This window comes from Lissotriton vulgaris, chromosome 7 (assembly GCF_964263255.1).
Source record: "Lissotriton vulgaris chromosome 7, aLisVul1.2, whole genome shotgun sequence".
In the NCBI taxonomy this organism is placed as follows: Eukaryota; Metazoa; Chordata; class Amphibia; order Caudata; family Salamandridae; genus Lissotriton; species Lissotriton vulgaris.
The window spans coordinates 1031573531-1031594178 of NC_141695.1; the positions used below are offsets into that span (position 1 = coordinate 1031573531).

The 20648-nt window shown below is 52.2% G+C and overlaps 1 protein-coding gene across 3 annotated transcripts in view; it reads left to right on the plus strand.

The window, feature by feature from the left end:
• Nucleotides 1-20648, plus strand: part of ANKHD1 (ankyrin repeat and KH domain containing 1) — a 1478908-nt gene that overhangs the window by 1106716 nt on the left and 351544 nt on the right. The window lies entirely within an intron of this gene.

Genomic DNA, 20648 nt, shown 5'->3' on the forward strand with positions numbered 1-20648 from the left:
TCATATGCTTGTATCATGCCCCTTGTGAGAGTGGGAGTTCCTATATACATTATATATAGCATTTACCAATATGCAAATAATAGTTTATTTTTAAAGTTTACTTATTTGCACATTCACCTCTTTGTAAACTGTCCAAACATCACCCAAGTGGTAAATGTGCTCTGCACTCCACTCTTCCTACATGCCACTATGAATTCAGATGTGTACTAATTATACTGTGTGAGGAAGTCCCGTTGCAGAGTTCTCCTTCATCAGTTCATTTAAATCAAAATCTTGATTTCGGATGGATATTTCTTCCTGCATATTTGACTTGTTGTTAGGTGCCAAAATATGTGAAGGCCTCGAACCCGTTAATCCAGCATTGCCATCCAGAATGACTTTACCTGTGCAGGGTTGGCTCATGGACCTGACAAATCCGATGTTACCTTTTTCAATGTTTTTGTACTGTCTGAGAATGAAGAACCTTGAAAAGACATTGAGAATGAACAGTCTGAAAATCATGACTGTTTCCACAGGCATTCTGTGTTTTTTGTGGGAAGATCTCTTTGGAGATCTGTTCCCTGTGCCTTTGAGATGCATAGGAGAAGAGCAGTTGGAGGCTTCAGTGTTGCATCCCAATATTATACTCATAATGCAGATATCTTGTGGGCCTAACAAGGGCATGTTCGAGGCATGTGGGCTGCTGAATTCATATCTGTGCATAGATTGCCCCCTGTTGGGTCCGGATGATTGCACATTGTTGTCCTGGAAGAGTCTTCGAAGCATCACGAGATAGGTGGCTCCTCCCCTGGACTACAGTGCGCATGGGCATCCTCTCCATCCCCAGATAGTTTTTTTCCGTCATTGGGTTCGGATGTACTTTCTCGACTCCAGTTCGGAAACTTTGTTATAACTCTTTACTAAGGCCAAAAGGCCTTCGGGGCGTCGGTATTGTCTAGTTCGGTGCCTGTTTCTTCTCCAGTTCTTCGAACCGGACGTCGAAGGCAAATTTTCACTTTCGACACCAAAGGCCCAAACTACGACTACGATGGATCGGAGCCCGTTCAAACGATGCCCCGTCTGCAATTCAAAATACCCGCACATTGATGTACACCCAGTGTGCAATAAATGTTTATCCCCGGAGCACGACGAGGCCAGCTGTATGGCCTGCTCGAAGTTCCGCTCCAAGAAGACGCTTCGAGTTCGACGCGCAGCAAGACAGTCAGCGCAGAAGTCGGCGCCCGAGCCGGTCAACATCTTCGAGGCCGGTGATGAAGAAGGCGCCGACGAAGAAGAAGATCCTGACGAGCATTCGGACCCAGCGTCGGCGCATGACTCCAACTTCGATGTGGACGAGCAAGATGAGGAATACGTCCACGACGAAGAAGTCGTCGAGGTAGGGGACGACGATGAGGCCATCGGGGCCGTCGATGACGACTCCAGTGATGAGCCAGGCCCAACCGCAGTAGCGGGGCCTACTACTGACAATACGCTCCCTACGGCTCAGGTCGAGGCATCGCCGAAAGGCCTTAGCCAAGACCTTACTCCACATTCTATAGCCCCGCGTCCTGGCCAGGCTAAGAATACTTCAAAGGAGCCATCAGTCGATCTTTCAAAATCGAAACCGAAACCTACGGAGGCAAAACCAAAACTACTTAAGGTGGTCGTCGGATCGACGTCAACGCCAGTCAAGTTGAAGACTATCGGCGACCCTTCGGCGTCGAAAGGGGGCGTCGCCCCGAAGTCTGGGGGGTCGAAGCCAAGCTCTACCGTCAAGCACGTCACTTCGACGCAGTCGACGTCGGCGCACAAACATGGCGACAAGACCAAAGGCCTCCAGACCAAGAAGGCTGTTGAGCCGAAGATTTCAGCGCTCAAACCGCTACTAAGCAATCAGCTCGAGTCGAAGACCCAAGCTGACCCGAAGCAGCAGGTGGCGTCGACGCCCAAGTCCGGGCATGCTACGCACCGTGAGCTCGAATCGACGCCATCAGGCAAGCATACTAGTGAGTCGCCGAAGCAGCTCGGATCGAACACTACGGCAAGCTCGAAGAAGGTCGGCCCATCCACTGGCCACCCTCCGATTAAATTCGGTCTGCCACCGATGGCTCGAGCCAAGCATCTCGAACACCACAAAGGCATCGACCCATCCAAGACGGTGTCCGCGCCTTCGAAGCCCACCCTTGAAGGGGTTGTGTTCCAAGAACCCTCGTACGACAACCAGTCGAAACTCTTCATCGACTCGGAATCAGGCAGGCTTACCATCCATAAACGGAAGATCGCCCCTGAACATCCCTTGGAGGCTTATAAAATTCCTCTTAAACGGAAAAAAGACTCGACCACCTCACCAGTTCTCTTTGAACACGTTGAGACCTATTCACAACCAATGGCATATTCACCAGCACAAAGCGAGGAGGAAGGGGGTGATGAATACGGTCAGGCGGCCTTCACTTATCAGGCTGACACTGATCAGGAAGAACCTCAGCAATGGAATGATGCTGTAGACCCTGATGATCCACAAGCTGCACCGGACACTCAGTCCTACAATGTCAAAACCTCGCCTACTGAAGACACGACGGCGTTTAAGGCTTTGATAGAAAGGGCAGCCCTCAACCATGACATGGAAATGCACGCAGAACCGGTGGAAGAAGATTTCTTGTTTGATACTTTCTCCACCTCTGAAAGATCGACAAAGACTTTGCCTAAAAGGGGTCATCAAGCATGCTGTGGACATTTTCAAAGAGCCCACGAAAGCGAGGGTTATCAACCCTAGGATTGAAAAAAAGTATAGGCCTGCTCCAGTGGACCCCACCTAAATCAAAGGCCAGCTCCCATTGGACTCCCTCGTAGTGGCCAATGCTCGCAAGAGGGCAAACTCGCAAACTAGTGGTGACGCTCCTCCTCCGGACAAAGAGTCAAAGACCTTTGAGGCATCAGGAAAGCGAGTGGCAGCACAGGCTGCTAATATTTGGAGGATTTCAAATACACAGGCCCTATTGGCTAGATACGATAGGGCTCACTACGACACACTAGAACAGTTGTTGCAACACCTGCCTGATGCATACAAAGAGGGAGCAGAAATGATCCTACAGGAGGGGAAGTTAATTTCTAATGCATCCATCAAATGCGCACTGGATGCGGCAGACACGGCAGCTAGGGCCATTAACACTAGTGTAATGTTGAGACGTCACGCATGGCTCCGCATCTCTGGGTTTAAACCCGAGATTCAGACAACTTTGCTAAACCAGCCAGTTAACCCAGACTTCCTTTTTGGTCCCGAGGTAGACACAACCCTCAAAAAAATAAAAAAGGACACAGACAGCAAAATCCATGGGGGCTCTGCAGTCACAGCAGTTTCGGGGCAGTTCCTTTCGTCGCTCCGGTAGTAGGGGAGCCTCTAGAGGACAGGCTTTACAGCAAGCCCAGTACAGCAAAGGGAGCACTCAATTCACCTATACGAAGAATACCAGGGGTGGATACCGTGGAAACAGCGCCAAGGGCAGAGGACGTGGTAATAACAATGCCAGATCCTCCTCTCCCAACAAACAGTGACGCCTTGTCACTGCCCCCCGGCCATTTAACACCCGTCGGGGGAAGACTCCAGCAGTTCCTGCCAGTCTGGGAAGGCATTACCACAGACAGGTGGGTGAGACAACTTATCCAATACGGCTATTATCTACAACTAACCTCCACCCAACCCCCCCTCACCCCCCAACCTACCCCCAAGGCACCGTCCTATGTCCGCAGAGCACATGCACTTATTGCAGCAAGAAGTACTCACCATGCTGCAAAAAGGGGCAATGGAGCTCGTGCCTGCAGAAGAACGAGGTACAGGAGTGTACTCTCTGTACTTCTTAATCCCAAAAAAGGACGGTTTCCTGCAGCCCATTCTAGACCTCAGACCCCTCAACCAATACATACTGTCAGAACACTTTCATATGTTAACCTTACAGCAGGTCCTGCCGTTGCTCAGTCAGGGTGACTTCCTAGCGACCCTAGACCTCAAGGATGCATATTTCCACATTCCCAATCACCCAAGTCACAAGAAATATCTAAGATTCACCATCAACAATCAGCATTACCAATTCAAGGTCCTGCCTTTCGGGGTCACCACTGCCCCCTTGAGTGTTCACCAAGTGCTTAGCAACTGTGGCTGCGCACCATCGGAGACAACACATCCATGTCTATCCCTACCTTGACGACTGGTTTGTTCAAGCAAAGTCGGCCCAGCAGTGTGCCAGCCACATGTCACGCACAATTCACCTCCTACACAGTCTGGGATTCTCACTAAACTACCAAAAGTCGCACCTTCAGCCCGCTCATGTGCAACAGTACCTAGGGGCAACATTGAACACTCTAACGGCAACAGCGCAGCCAAACTCTGCTAGAGTCAACAGCATGCAGCTGCTAATTCAGAAGCTCAGGCCTCAACAATCGCTCCCAGCGCAAGTATTCATGCAGCTGATCGGTATGATGGCCTCCTGAATATTCATAGTCCCGCACGCGAGGCTGCACATGCGTCCCCTTCAAGAATGCTTAGCACGACAGTAGAACCAGGCTCATGGACATCTAAAAGACCTAGTGTTGGTGACCGGTCGTGCATACAACTCTCTGCATTGGTGGAATCCACAAAAACCGTTGCAGGGGACTGTAGGAAGGTAGATCCTGACTATGGTTGCCCCCAACTTTTTTGCCTGTGTTTTAGCTGGTTTTTGACATAGTTGGCCTGGGACCCTACCAATCAGGACCCCAGGCCTACTGCTCTCTCTGTAAAATGGATTCCATGTACCTTAGGTACATATCCAATTGGTACTGGGCCACCTTATCAGACCCTGTAACTCAGGGCATAGGTGTACCCAGGGCCTACTCTGCGAAGAAGGCACTACAGGTCCACGGCAAGCTCTGGTCAGTAATCCTGATCAACTACTTTGCCTCTTCAATAACCTTGAAGAACAAATCCTAAAAACTAGCGTGGTCTTGAGAAGGGAATCCCCCCTCTCACACATAGATACACTTTAGGGCGTGTAGACACATAGTCTGTATCACACGTCCACTAGTTTTAATCACACACACTTTTTAATCGTCCTGAAGAAATCCAGCATATCCATAAGGCACTGGCTGAAACATGTTGACGTACCAAGGACGTGGGAGGTCGTAACTCGCCTCCAACGTCCACCTGCCTTATTTTTAACCGCTGACGGAGGCCCAGGTATTAAAGTCTGTCCTACCCTCGGGTACTGGGACCCCCGCCAAGCCGTTTTAAACTCACATTCAAAACATTCTTCACCGCACACACAGTGATATACCTGCTCCGCTGTCTCCAGGCGTTGTAGCACACCCGGGACACGTTAGGTGTCACTGGGTGGACCCGATGATGAAGCATGCCACCAACTAGGTTGGTGGGTGAGGGCTTCATGAGCACACCTACCAGGTGCCATAACCATCTGACAAAACAAAACTGAGTCACGTATACCTTTAAACTAGAATACTGTTTAAACAACCCCCTCCCCCCCCTCACCTCAGCTAGCCTCTTTTTGATTTAATTATACCATGATAACGCATACCATATACTCTTAAGTGCATTATAATCCTCGCGGTTATGTGCCAACTCTGGTATCGCTTTATCAAAACATGTCGAGTAAGGTGTCATACGAATTGGAATACTAACCCCTCGCCAATTCTGGCGACGGGGTTAGCATTCCACCCTTCTAGAGGGACACGACATGTGTGTAACTGTGAACCCCGGTTAAAGCTAACTCGAGCCTCAGCATCACAAAATGGATGCTGCCACCACAGACACAAGCCTGACCTCCTGCTGCTGGGAGTCCTTCAAGCGAGGAGAGCTTGGACAAAGGGTTTCCTGTCAGGGGCGGTGCTAGCACCATCCCAGACAGGGTTTTGTGTATCTTGGGTAGGCAGGGCTTTAGAGGAAGGTGACTGCAGGTGGCACCCCGGCGCTCACTATGCATAGGCCGGCTAGAACCAGTTCCAGGGGCACACCAGCCCCTGGGCTGGGGAAAGTCCGGCATGGGAGAGGGGTGTAACCACCCCCCCTTCCTGGTCCCACCCATGGGCAGGACCTAGTCGCGTGCCAGCCCCTTTTCTTAGTATAAAGATAGGACCGGGCCCCCTTCCAAATTAGATCATCTTTGAATCCTGAAACTACTTTCTACGAAAGGAACTCAAGACTTCTTCTCAAGATTTCTCCCTTGTGACTAAGGAGTAGTCACCCTGCATCTGCGGGCACCAACTAAGAACACTGCGGTTTGCTGCACGTCCTTCCTCCGGGACCAGCACGACGAGACCCGGCTTCCCTGGCACCTCTGACCTCTACCTACATCGTCAGCTCAGCTGAGATCCGTGGGTGTGACGAGACCTCGAGGGACCGGCCATCTTCAGAACTGCACAACGCTTATCCAGCACGACCGCCGAGGGATCCTCGAGTGAGTGCACTGGGGTTTGAGAAGCCCCAACCCTGAGCAGCTCCTGCACCGAAGTCCAGCCCCCCAGCATCCACGAGATCTGCTTGGGGCCCTTCTGCTCTTAGCTGCTCACCGCGTTGTCCGGTCACTTGCCCGTTGGCTAGTGGCCCTCCTGACGACGTACCACGACGATGTCACCACTGGTCTGGTTGCTCCAGACTGGCCCTTGCTCCCTTCCAAAAGAGGAGCACCCCGGACCCTCCTGGTCCACTCCAGACGCCATCTTGACTCCACCGCGTGGGCTTGTCTTTACCAAGGTTTGTTGCCCCCATCTTGGGTCCAGCATCGCCAACAGCAGACACCTGCGTGGGACAGCTCGCACCTCCAGCCTGGTCGCCGACAACGCCTCCTAGCCCGTGTGACTGCAGAGTCCAGCGTCGCCCACTCACCTGGTCGAGGTGACTTCATCCGGTGCCATCCTGGTGCCCACACAATCACTGGCTAGTGATTAAGAACTGAGTCCCCTCTGCTTTCAGGTCATCTCCATCACCGATCCTGGCTTGGATCACTCCGAACATCTTCACTGGTCGCCTGCCAGCAACTTCTTCTTTCAGGCTCCATAGACTACAACGAGGATTCCCGACGTCTTTTGAACCCTATGCAGTTGCAGCCCCTGGGCTAGGTAACCCTAGCATTTCGGTGCTCCAACGCAGGTTCACTATCTAAGTGTCCAGATCCTTTTTCGTTTTGAGTCTACCTAGTCGGATTCGTCCGAAAACAGTGACTTTAGAAATACTAGCCTCCATAGACTTTGTCCCGCATTCCGCGTGAGAGTGCACACTCTGCACCCGATCTCCCTAGGCCTCCTGCTCCTAACCTTAGGGTCCAGTAGTGTAGTCCTAGCGATCCTGAAGCCTCTGGATCTTGTTACTTATCTGCTAGTATTTCGCATTCCACTTTTAGTGTATATGTTTTTTCGTGCCCCTCGGGCATATGTGTAAATTGTGCAACTTGAAGTATTTTCTTAAGAGTTTTGTATTGTGCCTAGCTCCCTGACTCATAAAGAGTTCAGGGTAGACTTGTTATAAATAAATATCCTTTATTTTCATAACAACTTGTGTGGTGTCCTTTCACTTGGTGTTCAAGGGGTATATGTGACGGTAAAACAGCTGGCTTAACACTCCCTCTAGAGTTTAGCCTAAAGACTGCTCTTGTCCATGCTACTAGGATAGCTGGTCTATAAGGTTGACTTACAACCAATCATCAATAAGGGTCGTTTGGTATGATACACAGTGATCACTAGAATAGTGAGCACTATTTATCAGGCCAACTTCTCACAGGCCTTACCCAAGATCTTCCAATAAGTTCTACGGCCCCGCCTTCGGGCTCTGCTTCGGACATTGCTAAGGAGCCGCACCCTGCGAAATCGAAACCAAAAGTGAAAACACCGGTCTCGACGCAAGTGAAAGCACTGATGCCTCCATCGAAACCAAAAGTGCGTATTGTTTTGGTCGGCTCAAAGTCCTCGGACCTGTCGGCACCGACGAAGCAGAAGGGCGTTATCGACCCGAAGAAACAGCTCAAGGGCGTCGAGACGAAGTCTAGCACGCCGAAGACAAAGGTCAAGGAAGTCGAGCCGAACAAATCGGCAGCGAAGACTGTCGACACTGACAAAGGGCTCAGTGATCCGAAGGTTCTCGAGACTCCGCGTCGACAAGGCAGGAGCAAGAGCGGACCGACCCACGAGTCCACGTCTAGTGGTGCCTCAAAGGATTCCGTCGAGTCGGCGCAGCCGTCCGCCTCATTCTCCAAGCAAGTGGCAGACTCCCTAAAGCGCATCAAGGACAAGGCCTCGAGTGTCGGGCCTAAAGATCCTCCACCTTCGAAGCCTGTCGATAAACCTCAGAGGGCGTCAATGCCCATTCACTTCACGCTGCCGCCGAAAGTGGCGCCGAAGACTTTCGCCCCTAAAATGGCCACCAACGTGCCCGAGAAGGTGTCCTCGGTGCCGAAGTCGACGAATGTGGTCCCGGCCTTAAAGCATCGACAATCCTCGTTGGAAGAGCAACAGGAACAATTTATTGATGGCGAAACAGGCAGACTTTCCCTTTATAAGCGGAAAATCGCCCCGGAACAGCCAATGGAGTTCTATAAAATCCACTGAAAAAGAAAAAGGATTCTACTTCGACACCTGTTCTTGTGGAACCGGTTTCCCACGTGGCCATGATGTCTCACCCACTTATTCAGATGTGGACACTGGGGAAGGTGATGATGATGAATACAACTATCCTGTATACACTGAGCCAGATGATACCAATGAACCCTGGGCAGCTGCTGCTGACCCAGGTGATCCTCACTCTACCCCAGACACTCAGATGTGTGTTGTAAAAACGTCGCCTACTGAGGATTCGGCTGCGTTTAATGCCCTCATTGAAAGGGCAGCAAAGAATCATGACGTCCAGCTCCATGCTGACCCCATTGAACTGGACTTTCTTTTTGACACCTTTTCCGTCTCAGAGAGGACTGTCAAGACTCTGCCTATGTTGAAGGGTGTCTTGAAGCATGCTGGGGAAATCTTTAAGGAGCCTACGAGAGCCAGGGTGATGAACCCCAGAATTGAAAAGAAGTATAAACCGGCGCCTGGAGACCCTACTTACATCAAGGGACAGTTGCCGTTAGACTCTCTTGTTGTTTCTAATGCCCGGAAGAGGGCTAATTCACAAACAACGGGTGATGCTCCTCCCCAGATAAGGAATCTAAGGTGTTTGAGGCATCGGGGAATAGGGTGGCAGCTCAAGCAGCCAATATCTGGCGCATTTCAAACACACAGGCACTTCTGGCCAGGTATGACTGGGCACATTACGACACACTTGAGACCCTGTTACAGCACCTGCCAGATGAATTCAAAGAGGCAGCTGAGATGCTCATCCAAGAGGGGAAGCTCATATCAAATGCTTCTATTACATGTGCACTGGACGCGGCAGACACCGCGGCCAGAGCTATTAACACTAGTGTCATGCTGAGACGACATGCCTGGCTCAGAATCTTCGGGTTCAAGCCAGATACAGACTACCATTCTCAATCACCTCTGGCCCTGATCATCTATTTGGCCCAGAGGTGGGCACTACCTTGGAGAAAATCAAAAAGGACACTGAAACTGCTAAGTCCATGGGGGCTCTACAGTCCCAGCAGTTAAAGGGGTGGTTCTTTTCATCGCTCAAGCACTAGAGGTGTTTCCAGAGGCCAGCTCTCCCAAACCACACAGTACTATGAAGGCGGCACGCAGACCACATACACCAAACAGAGTCGAGGTGGATATCGTGGAAACAGCGCCAAAGGCAGAGGTCGTGGAAACAACAACTCCAGATCCTCCGCCACTAACAAACAGTGACGCCTTGTCACTGCCCCCCGACCACGCAACACCTGTCGGGGGGAGACTTCAACAGTTCCTGCCAGTCTGGAAGTCCATCACCACAGACAGGTGGGTCACACGGCTTATACAGTACGGTTATTGTCTGGAGTTAATATCCACTCCACGCAACATAGCCCCAAGACACCGTCCTATGTCCGACGAGCATTTGCACTTATTGCAGCAGGAGGTCCTCGTCATGCTGCAAAAAGGGGCAATAGAGCTCATGCCTGTGAAAGGAAGAGGCACAGGAGTTTATTCACTGTACTTCTTGATACCAAAGAAGGACGGGTCCCTCAGACCCATACTGGACCTCAGACCCCTCAATCAGTACATTCTCTCGGAGCACTTTCACATGCTGACCCTGCAGCAAGTCCTACTGTTGCTCAGTCAGGGGGATTTTCTCGCAACTTTAGATCTGAAGGATGCGTATTTTCACATTCCGCTGCATCCGTCACACAAAAAATATCTCCGGTTCACCATCCAGAACCAACATTACCAGTTCAAGGTTCTACCTTTCGGGGTCACCACGGCACCCAGGGTGTTTACAAAGGGCCTGGCGACGGTGGTGGCACACCTAAGGAGACAAAACATTCACGTCTACCCTTATCTGGACGACTGGCTCATCCAGGCAAGGTCAGCCCAGCAGTGTGCCGCCCACATGTGCCACACCATTCACCTTCTTCACGATCTGGGATTCTCACTGAATTACCCAAAGTCCCACCTGCAACCCGCCCACATACGGCAGTATCTGGGTGCGACAATAAACACTCTGGCAGCCACAGCACAGCCAAATTCAGTGAGGGTCAGCAGCATTCAATCGCTGATACAAAAATTCAGACCTCAACACTCGCTTCCAGCGCGAGTGTTTATGCAGTTGATAGGCATGATGGCCTTTTGCATCTCCATAGTCCCGCACGCGAGACTACATATGCGTCCGCTTCAGGAGTGCTGAATCAGGCTCACGGACAGTTGAAAGACCTAGTGTTGCTGACCGGTCGTGCATACAACTCTCTGCATTGGTGGAATCCACAAAACCTTTGCAAGGGACGACCGTTCCAGGAGCCTGTGCCACAGATCATTCTGACGACGGACGCTTCTCTATAGGGTTGGGGAGCTCATGTACTCCACTACACTGTGCAGGGACTATGGACACCACAGCAAAGGAAGATGCGCATCAATGTTCTAGAACTGATGGCTATCTTCATGGCAATGAAAGCTTTCAAAGTACATCTGTGTAACAAGGTCGTGTTGATCCGGACGGACAACATGACGGCCATGTACTACATTCAGAAATAGGGAGGAACACACTCTCGACAGTTGTCTCATCTCGCTCAGAGCATGTGAAAGTGGGCCATTCAGAGGAGCATCTTCCTCATGGCAGAACACCTCCCAGTCAAGGACAATCAGATGGCGGACCTGCTCAGCAGGTACAGCCACCAGATGCACGAGTTGGAGATACATCCATCAGTACTCCACCCGTACTTCCTAAGGTGGGGTCATCCAGAGATAGACCTGTTCGCCACAAAGGAAAACGCCAAATGCCCAAACTTTGCCGCCAGGTTCCCACACCCACACCCACAGTCGCAGGGCAATGCGATATAGATGAACTGGTCAGGCAAATTTGCGTACGCTTTTCCCCCAGCACCTCTAATACCGCTGGTGGCACGCAAGCTGAAGCAGCACTCGATGACTCTCATCCTGGTTGCTCCGACGTGGGCTCGCCAACCATGGTACACCACGTTTCTGAAACTGTCCGTGGTACCGCATCAAAGGCTGCGCCTCATACCTAGGCTTTTGACGCAGAGCCATGGCGACATTCAGCATCCAGATCCGCAACAGCTCAACCTGGCGCTGTGGCTCCTGAGGTCTTAGAGTTTGGCTACCTCCATTTACCCATATAATCAATTAGAGGGGGGAGAGAGAGAGATCGGATCCTTTCAGTCTCCATTCAGTTATTTTTAATCAATTCGGGGAAAGGATCACTAGTCCTGCGTGAACCAAGGTCTGCAGGTAGGTAACTGGATGTCTCCCAATAAAAAGACCCTCCTACACGTGTTTTTTGATTTCTCGTAGCGGTATATGATGTGTCCCCGCTTCTTTTAAGACGTGAGTGCGTAATCCTTGGCTCTTCCGACTCCCCCCCGACGCTCGCGCGATGCGGCCGGGGGTTCGGGTGACACCGCCCACGCGGCTCCTCAGGAGTCGCGGGCGCCGCGTTCGGCTCCATACCCCCCGGTCCCTGGGCTGAACGCGACGCCGGAGGAGATAGAGCGCTTCCTCATGGCCATGAGGTCCCTTTCTTCTCCGACGGGTTCCGCGGCGCCTTCGGGCCCAGCGAACCCGTCTGGGGGCCCTAGTGGGTCGCGACCCCGACGCCGTCGGGTGCTTCGGCCCCGACGCCGCCGCTGCCCTCGGGCTCGGCGCCGCAGGGTTCAGCGGTCCCGGCGTCGTCGGTGCCTTCGGGCCCGACGCCGCAGGGTGCCGTTCGGCCCTCGTCGGGCGCTGGACCGTCCCCGGTGGACCTTACGACCCCCCCGGGGTCGGTCCGTCTGGTGTCCCCTCCTCTCTATGGGTTCCGGCGTCGGGACGGGGCCAGTCGGCGCCGATCTCGACGCCGGTCGGGGATTTCCATCCCTATGATCCATCCTCATTCACTTACGACCCTGAGTCTCAGGAGATGGGGGAAGAGGAGGATTGGGAGGGGTCTGAGGACCCTCTGACAAGGGAATGTCAGTCTAGCATGGACTGGACAGGAGACCATGGGGAGGCCAGTGGCCTGGACACCTCTCCAGACCCTGGATTCGTCTCTCCTCCTTCTGTGGCTTCGGAGGAGGGCGCGACATATAGTGTGGTGTTGATGAGGGCTGCTAAGGCGTTGGGCCTTGAGCTCCCCGTCGCGGCCGTGAGGACTAACCTCCTCACTGAGGTCCTTAAGCCGCAGTCATGCTCCATGGAGCCTATGCTGCCGTTTAATGAGGCCTTGTCGGACGTTCTTTTGGGCACTTGGTCCAGGCCCGCTACAGGTTCGCCTGTAGATAGGAACGTGGCCAGACGCCACCGCCCAGCTCCGGGCGACCCATGTTTCCTGTCCACCCACCCCACCCCCGAGAGTCTGGTTATCCAGGCCTCTAACTCCCAGACCGCCTTCCCGACGGCTCCCCCCGATCGGGAATCCAAGAGGTACGAGGCCTATGGTAAAAAGGTGTTCTCGTCCCTCAGCTTGGGACTGCGGTCTTCCAACACCGCATGCCTCTTGGGCCGTTACACCCATTCTATATGGGAAACGGTGGCGGAATTGCTGCCAGAGTGTCCGTTGGAGGTACGGGCCAAACTCGGCCAAGCCCTAGTGGAGGGCCGGGACGCAGCGAAGTATTCGATCAGGTGCGGACTGGATACAACTGACTCGCTGGGCAGAGCGATGGCTACGACGGTGGCGATTCGACGCCACGCCTGGCTCAGATCCGCCAACTTCTCGGCTGATGTCCAGAATACCCTCATGGACATGCCGTTCGATGGCCGTCGCCTCTTTGGCGACAAGGCAGACTCCAGGGCTACGGCCAAGTCCTTGGGCCTCTCGGCCCCGCGCCAGCAAGTGGGTGCCTTTCGCCCCTTTCGTGACCAAGGAAGGGGCTTCCCCACGCGTGCCGCCAGCCACTCGCCGCAAACTGTCGTCCAGCGCGGCGGCGGCCGTGGAAACCGCCGTGGAGGCGGTCGGGGAGGCAAGCGGAGCCAGTCCACACCTGCCCCCGCAGCATCCGCCTCTAAACCCTCCTAGTCCGTGCTTTTCGGCCCATGTGACGCCAGTGGGGGGCAGGGTTCGCCATCACCACTCTCACTGGCGCACAGTCACTTCGGACAGGTGGGTGCTGCAGATCGTCCGAGGGGGCTACTCCCTCCCCTTCGAGACGACCCCTCAAGCCATGCCACCACAACACCACCGCGTATCGGGGGATCATTTGCGGCTCCTGCAGGAGGAAGTTTCGGCCCTCTTGGCCAAGGGGGCCATCGAACGCGTTCCTGGGCCAGAAGTAGGTCGTGGTTGCTACTCCCACTACTTCCTGGTACCCCTGAAGGGCAAAGGGGGCCTACGCCCTATCTTGGATCTGAGGAACGTCAACGGCTTCCTCCGGAAGGAGAAGTTCAAAATGCTGACACTGGCTCAGGTCTTGGCTGCCCTAGACCCAGGAGACTGGATGGTAGCGTTGGACTTGAAGGATGCGTATTTCCACATCCCCGTCCTGCCGGCCCACCGGCGTTACCTGCGGTTCACGGTAGGCCTCGAGCACTTTCAGTTTACCGTGCTCCCCTTCGGCCTTACCAGCGCCCCACGGGTGTTCACGAAGGTGATGGCGGTGGTCGCAGCTCACCTGCGCAGGTTAGGGGTTTGTCTTCCCCTACCTAGACGACTGGTTGTTGAAGGCGGGCTCGCCCCAGGCAGTCGTCAACCACCTCCAGACTATGGCGGATCTCCTGCACCGGCTAGGATTTTCCATCAATGTGCCGAAGTCACACCTGTGCCCCTCTCAGAAGCTCCTTTTCATCGTAGCAGTTCTCGACTCGGCGCAGTTTCGGGTTTATCCGCCCGAACAGCGGGTTCGGGATATACAGGCCCTGATTCCGATCTTCGGGCCGTTATCCCGAGTTTCGGTCAGGTTGACGCTGCGGCTTCTGGGGCTGATGGCCTCCTGCATCCTTCTGGTGCATCACGCACGGTGGCGGATGCGGGCTCTGCAGTGGGACCTGAAGTTTCAGTGGGCCCAGCACCCGGGCAACCTGTCCGACCATGTCCTGATCTCGGAGGGCACTGCGAGACAGCTGCAGTGGTGGCTCACGGACCGCGATTGGGTCAACGGCAGATCCCTCTCCCTTCCCCAACCGGAGCACGTAGTTGTGACGGACGCGTCCCTCCAGGGCTGGGGTGGCCACTTGGGAGAGGCGGAGATCAGAGGACTCTGGTCTCCGGCGGAGTCCCGGCTCCATATCAATCTGTTGGAGCTGCGGGCGATTCGTCTGGCACTGAAAGCATTCCTCCCGTCTGTCCGAGGGAGTGCAGTGCAGGTGTTCACGGACAACACCCCCGCCATGTGGTACTGCAACAAACAGGGCGGTGTGGGGTCGTGGACCCTATGCCAGGAGGCTCTGCGCCTCTGGCAATGGCTGGAACATCAGGGCGTGACTCTGGTGGTTCAACACCTGGCAGGTTCTCTGAACGCCAGGGCGGACGAACTCAGCCGTCGGTGCTCAATGGATCACGAATGGCGTCTGAACTCGGACGTGGCGCAAGGCCTCTTTCTGCGTTGGGGAGAGCCTTGGTTAGATCTATTCGCCACCGAAGAGAACGCGCAATGTCATCAGTTCTGCGCGTTGGAATTTCCAAGGCGGCACTCGCTCGGAGACGCTTTTCGTCGCGAGTGGAGCTGCGGTCTATTGTACGCCTTTCCGCCTATACCTCTTCTGCCCAGAGTGCTGAAGAAGATCAAGCGCGACCGGGCACAAGTCATCCTTGTGGCTCCGGACTGGGCACGAAGGTACTGGTATCCCGAGCTACTCAGTATGTCAGTCGATCCCCCGGTTTGTCTGCCTCTTCAGGAGGACCTTCTGTCGCAGCAGCAGGGGACGGTCCTCCACCCAAACCTGTCCAGTCTCCACCTCCATGCATGGAGATTGAGCGGCGACAGTTGAGGCCATTTGACTTGCCTCCTGAAGTTTCCAACATCATTCTGGCAGCCAGGCGTCCCTCCACAAAAACGGTATACGCCTGCAGGTGGAACAGATTTGTGGCATGGTGCACAGCAAAGGCTGTGGATCCTCTCAATGCCCCTCTCTCTGAGATTCTTCTCTTCCTTCTTTCTCTTGCCCAGCAGGGCTCTGCTCTGGGCACTATCAAGGGCTATCTTTCGGCCCTTTCAGCCTATTTTGTTCAAGTCCCCTATAGTAAACAGATTTCTGAAAGGCATCACTCATACCTTTCCTCCTGTTCCTTTCGTGATGCCTCAGTGGGACTTGAACCTGGTTCTAACATTTCTGATGTGCGCTCCCTTTGAGCCACTTCATAACTGTCCACTTCGCCTTCTTTCTTTGAAGACTGCCTTCCTGGTAGCCATCACCTCTGCCAGGAGAGTGAGTGAGCTCCAGGCCCTCTCTTGTAAGCCTCCTTTCCTTTCAGTCCATCCGGACAAGGTTGTTTTGAGGACTAGGCCCTCCTTCTTGCCTAAGGTGGTCACGGCCTTCCACATTGGGCAGTCCATCACATTGCCCACCTTCTTTCCGCCTCCGCACCCCTCGAGAGAGGAGGAGAGGCTCCACCGTCTGGACCCAAAACGTGCGCTCTCGTTCTATCTGGATCGCACACGCCAGTTCCGGGTGGATGATCAACTCTTTGTTGGGTACGCGGGCGCTAAGAAAGGGAAAGCGGTGCACAAGAGGACCATCTCTCGATGGATTATCATGTGCATCCAGGCGTGTTACTCCTTGGCTAAGAAGGAACCCCCTGTTGGGATGAGGGCTCATTCCACTCGAGCCACGGCCACTACAACTGCCTTGGGCCGAGGTGTGCCCTTGCAGGACATTTGCCAGGCAGCTACGTGGGCCTCGTTGCACACGTTTGCTAGGCACTACTGCCTGGACAGTCAAGTCCGGAGGGACGGCTACTTTGGCCGCTCCGTTCTCCAGGACTTCCTGGTGTAAATATTGGTTCGCAGACCCACCTCCACGGGGATGGTATTGCTGGGGTATCTATTCTAAGGTAAGGAATCTATCACTAACGTGTCTCTTTCAGATGCACAAGTTACTACTTGTGTAACGATATATCTGTAAGAGACATTAGTTAGTTATAGATTCCTTACCGACCCACCCATCCTCCCCGTTCTGCGAACCGATATCTAGGGTTAAGGTCATCCCCTTTCAGGGCCCTAGTTTCTTGGCACCAGTGTCGGTTTTTGTCATGGCTCTGCGCTTCTGGCGCGGAAAAGCTGTGGCTAAGAACTGACGTCAGCACGCGGAGGCGGCGTCTAAGTACTCCGACGTCATCACGGCGCCCACAACGCCTACGACGGACGCGGAGCCGCAGACGACGCCTACCGACGCGCAAGGGTACTGCTACGCAAAACTTTCCGGAACCAGTCTGACGCCTGGGGATATTCTAAGGTAAGGAATCTATCACTAACTAATGTCTCTTACAGATATATCGTTACACAAGTAGTACCTTGTGCATTAGTACATACCAGGCCACCACCGAAGAAAAGAACAACCAAGAATATGGAATACCACTCTAGTAACAGGACACTATCCATGCGGCACTTGCTTAGCCTGTGACACCACAAAACCTACAAAAGAATTTCAGCTACTCCCTAATCTCACTTGGAAATTAAAAAGACACACTAACTGCAACACAAGCCATGTTATCTATATGATAACCTGCCCATGCCAGATGAGGTATATCGGCATGACCTGCCGGAAAACAAAACAACGACTATATGAGCATCGCAGCAATGTGAACTGCAAAAGAACCACCACAAAGATGTCTACCCACTACAAAGAATTAGGTCATACTGTGAATGACCTACAATGGGTTATCCTAGAGACCTTAGACATCATAGACAGTAATGCAGCTAAAATCCTGTTCGAAAAAGAACAACGTTGGGTGCACAGACTAAAGACAGATACTACCGGCCTCAACGACTCTATTCCATGGCTATCCTTCAATGAATGATCAAAACTGTGTAAATTATCTGTGACAAATCTAACAACTACTTTGCCCCCATAATAAACAATGACTCCTTCCTATACTGTACACTACCTATCACGAGAGTATCAACTCAATGCCCTAAAATCAAGAACATTCTTAATGTCATTCAATACCCTCCAGTACCACATGGAATGAAGCCCTTCATTATCAAGGTTTTACCATTCCATACACTAATCAACCTCTAATCATATCTCCGATAAGAAATGAGCGGTATGTATGAACTCTACACCTCCCATTTTTTGACACATATATTTCGATGCAATGAGGCTTTTAAAAATAAACTCCCAGATGTTTTCAAAATATTTTTACATACATCGCAACTAATTTACCATCTTGCTAGTCACAACGTACATATTTAGTCTATCTCTATGAATCGGGAGTAAAAACAACCGGATTTACACCTGTCACCATTTCCGGGTGAAGAGTGGCGGAGATAGCACATGCTGCAGGAACAGAGGTGAAGGCTTGAGGTACGAAGCAGACCCGCCCGATACTCTGAGAACATAACCGCAAGTATACTCCTCCGTAACTAACGGCTGACTCCTTTACCCCCAACAGCATTACCTCCCTCTGTACGCCCCTTTCCCTGATGAAGCAATAATCTTCAACCCGTAGAGGTAGGCATTAATACGATTCTATAAGCAATTACGTGTCTTTACACTGAATTTGTCTAACAAATGGGATTGCGATGATAACACGAAAATTAAAGGAGTACTCTACATCGAGCCAATTTTCTGTGAAGCATGATCTAATAGGCACTTTAAAAAGGGATTAATAGAGAACTACATATTACAAACGCCGCATACCGAATAGATCACTGGCACATGACCAACACGTCATTGCGGTCTTTCCAAGCGATGAGCATATCCCTAAGACCAATGTTAAAACACCGCTGAATTTATCCTACATAATGACCCCCCCCACAATGAACACACCACCATCACCTGCTCCTCTGATACCAAGCATGTCACTACACAATGTATGAGTACTGTGGAGACCACTAAGACTTTAAAACTAAGGGCACTGCACTACAGTATAGCAAAATCACTTTCCGTCGCTGCGGCATGAGAATGGGAGAGTTGACGCCTGAAATGAACGTGATTCTGCGCAAAGTATTGCCATTTTTTAGTTTCTTTTCAAAATCGAGTGATTTTGAGATTGTACAAATTGTACATAATCGTGTGTCTTCCTCTCCCCCCCCTTCCCTTATTTGTTTGTTGTGTGCACATTTCTTTACAGGTACAATGCGACCTTCTACCACCCGAAGAATCAGGTTATAAATTTACCTATTCTTTTACTAGTGTTCACTTTACCACTTACTGGTCCTGAAGAAAGCCTACTGACCAATTGTCAACTAAGGCTGAAACATGTCGACCGCTTTTTATCAAACAATTGAAGTGCGCTAGAATCCATAACCGATTCCACAGCTGCACAAATTAATTTTTTATAATTGTCCGAATCCAGACTCATTAAAATCCATTTACTGGCTGTCCGGGCAATTTTTAATATATCACCACCTTCCCACTCACTTTTCCACTTTTCCACGATCACTACTGCCTTAACCAAAGGTAAAGCCTCCTGGTGGAGGGTGCACACAAAAGAATTGACCCAAGGATTACGCACTCACGTGTTAAAAGAAGCGGGGACACATCATATACCGCTACGAGAAATCAAAAAACACGTGTATGAGGGTCTTTTTAGGTCTCGCCTGTCGATGCGCATGCGCATCGAGCAAGCGAGAGTATTGCCACTTATCCACTCTTTATCTACACTGCAAGGAATCGTGGCGATTCCTTGCAGTGCCCGTGACTTTTAAGGTCAATGCGCATGCGCATTGAGCTTATGCGCATGCGCATTGACCTTAAAAGCGCGTGCGCGTGCACGTCCGTCTATGTTTACCCGCTCCGCCCCCTCCCGCCGTGTCGCATTTCTCCTCCCCCCCTCCCCTCTCGTCTGTTTACCCGCTCCGCCCCCTCCCGCCGTGTCGCATTTCTCCTCCCCCCTCCCCTCTCTTCCGTCCGTCCGTCTTGTTAGGGATAGCCTGTAATCTTCTTGCGAAGGGTCCGTATAAGTGCATGCCCCTCCTTTCACTGTGGTCTGATGAAAGCGGTCCTTGGCACATGGAACTGGCATAGGCATTGCCCCCATACAAGCGAGCATTAGGGATTGCTGCACTTGCTTGTCCTATGGACTAATGGATACCAGGCGCGTTCAGTATGATACCAAAAAAGCATGAACAATAACTGCGTCTCCTCCCCCCTCCCCTCTCGTCTATGTTTACCCGCTCCGCCCCCTCCCGCCGTGTCGCATTTCTCCTCCCCCCTCCCCTCTCTTCCGTCCGTCCGTCTTGTTAGGGATAGCCTGTAATCTTCTTGCGAAGGGTCCGTATAAGTGCATGCCCCTCCTTTCACTGTGGTCTGATGAAAGCGGTCCTTGGCACATGGAACTGGCATAGGCATTGCCCCCATACAAGCGAGCATTAGGGATTGCTGCACTTGCTTGTCCTATGGACTAATGGATACCAGGCGCGTTCAGTATGATACCAAAAAAGCATGAACAATAACTGCGTCTCCTCCCCCCTCCCCTCTCGTCTATGTTTACCCGCTCCGCCCCCTCCCGCCGTGTCGCATTTCTCCTCCCCCCTCCCCTCTCTTCCGTCCGTCCGTCTTGTTAGGGATAGCCTGTAATCTTCTTGCGAAGGGTCCGTATAAGTGCATGCCCCTCCTTTCACTGTGGTCTGATGAAAGCGGTCCTTGGCACATGGAACTGGCATAGGCATTGCCCCCATACAAGCGAGCATTAGGGATTGCTGCACTTGCTTGTCCTATGGACTAATGGATACCAGGCGCGTTCAGTATGATACCAAAAAAGCATGAACAATAACTGCGGACTGCGTATGCGGAGAGACTTATTTTAGATTTTTTTTTTAGATTAAAAACATATTTTTCTAAAAATATGAAAACTTTTCAGTGTTATGGTAAGTGAACAGGGTGGCTGGGGCATAGACCGTGGTGTGCAACCAGAAACTTTCTTCATGATTTCATCAAACCCCCTCCCCCATCACACACATTCAAGCACATTCTCTCTT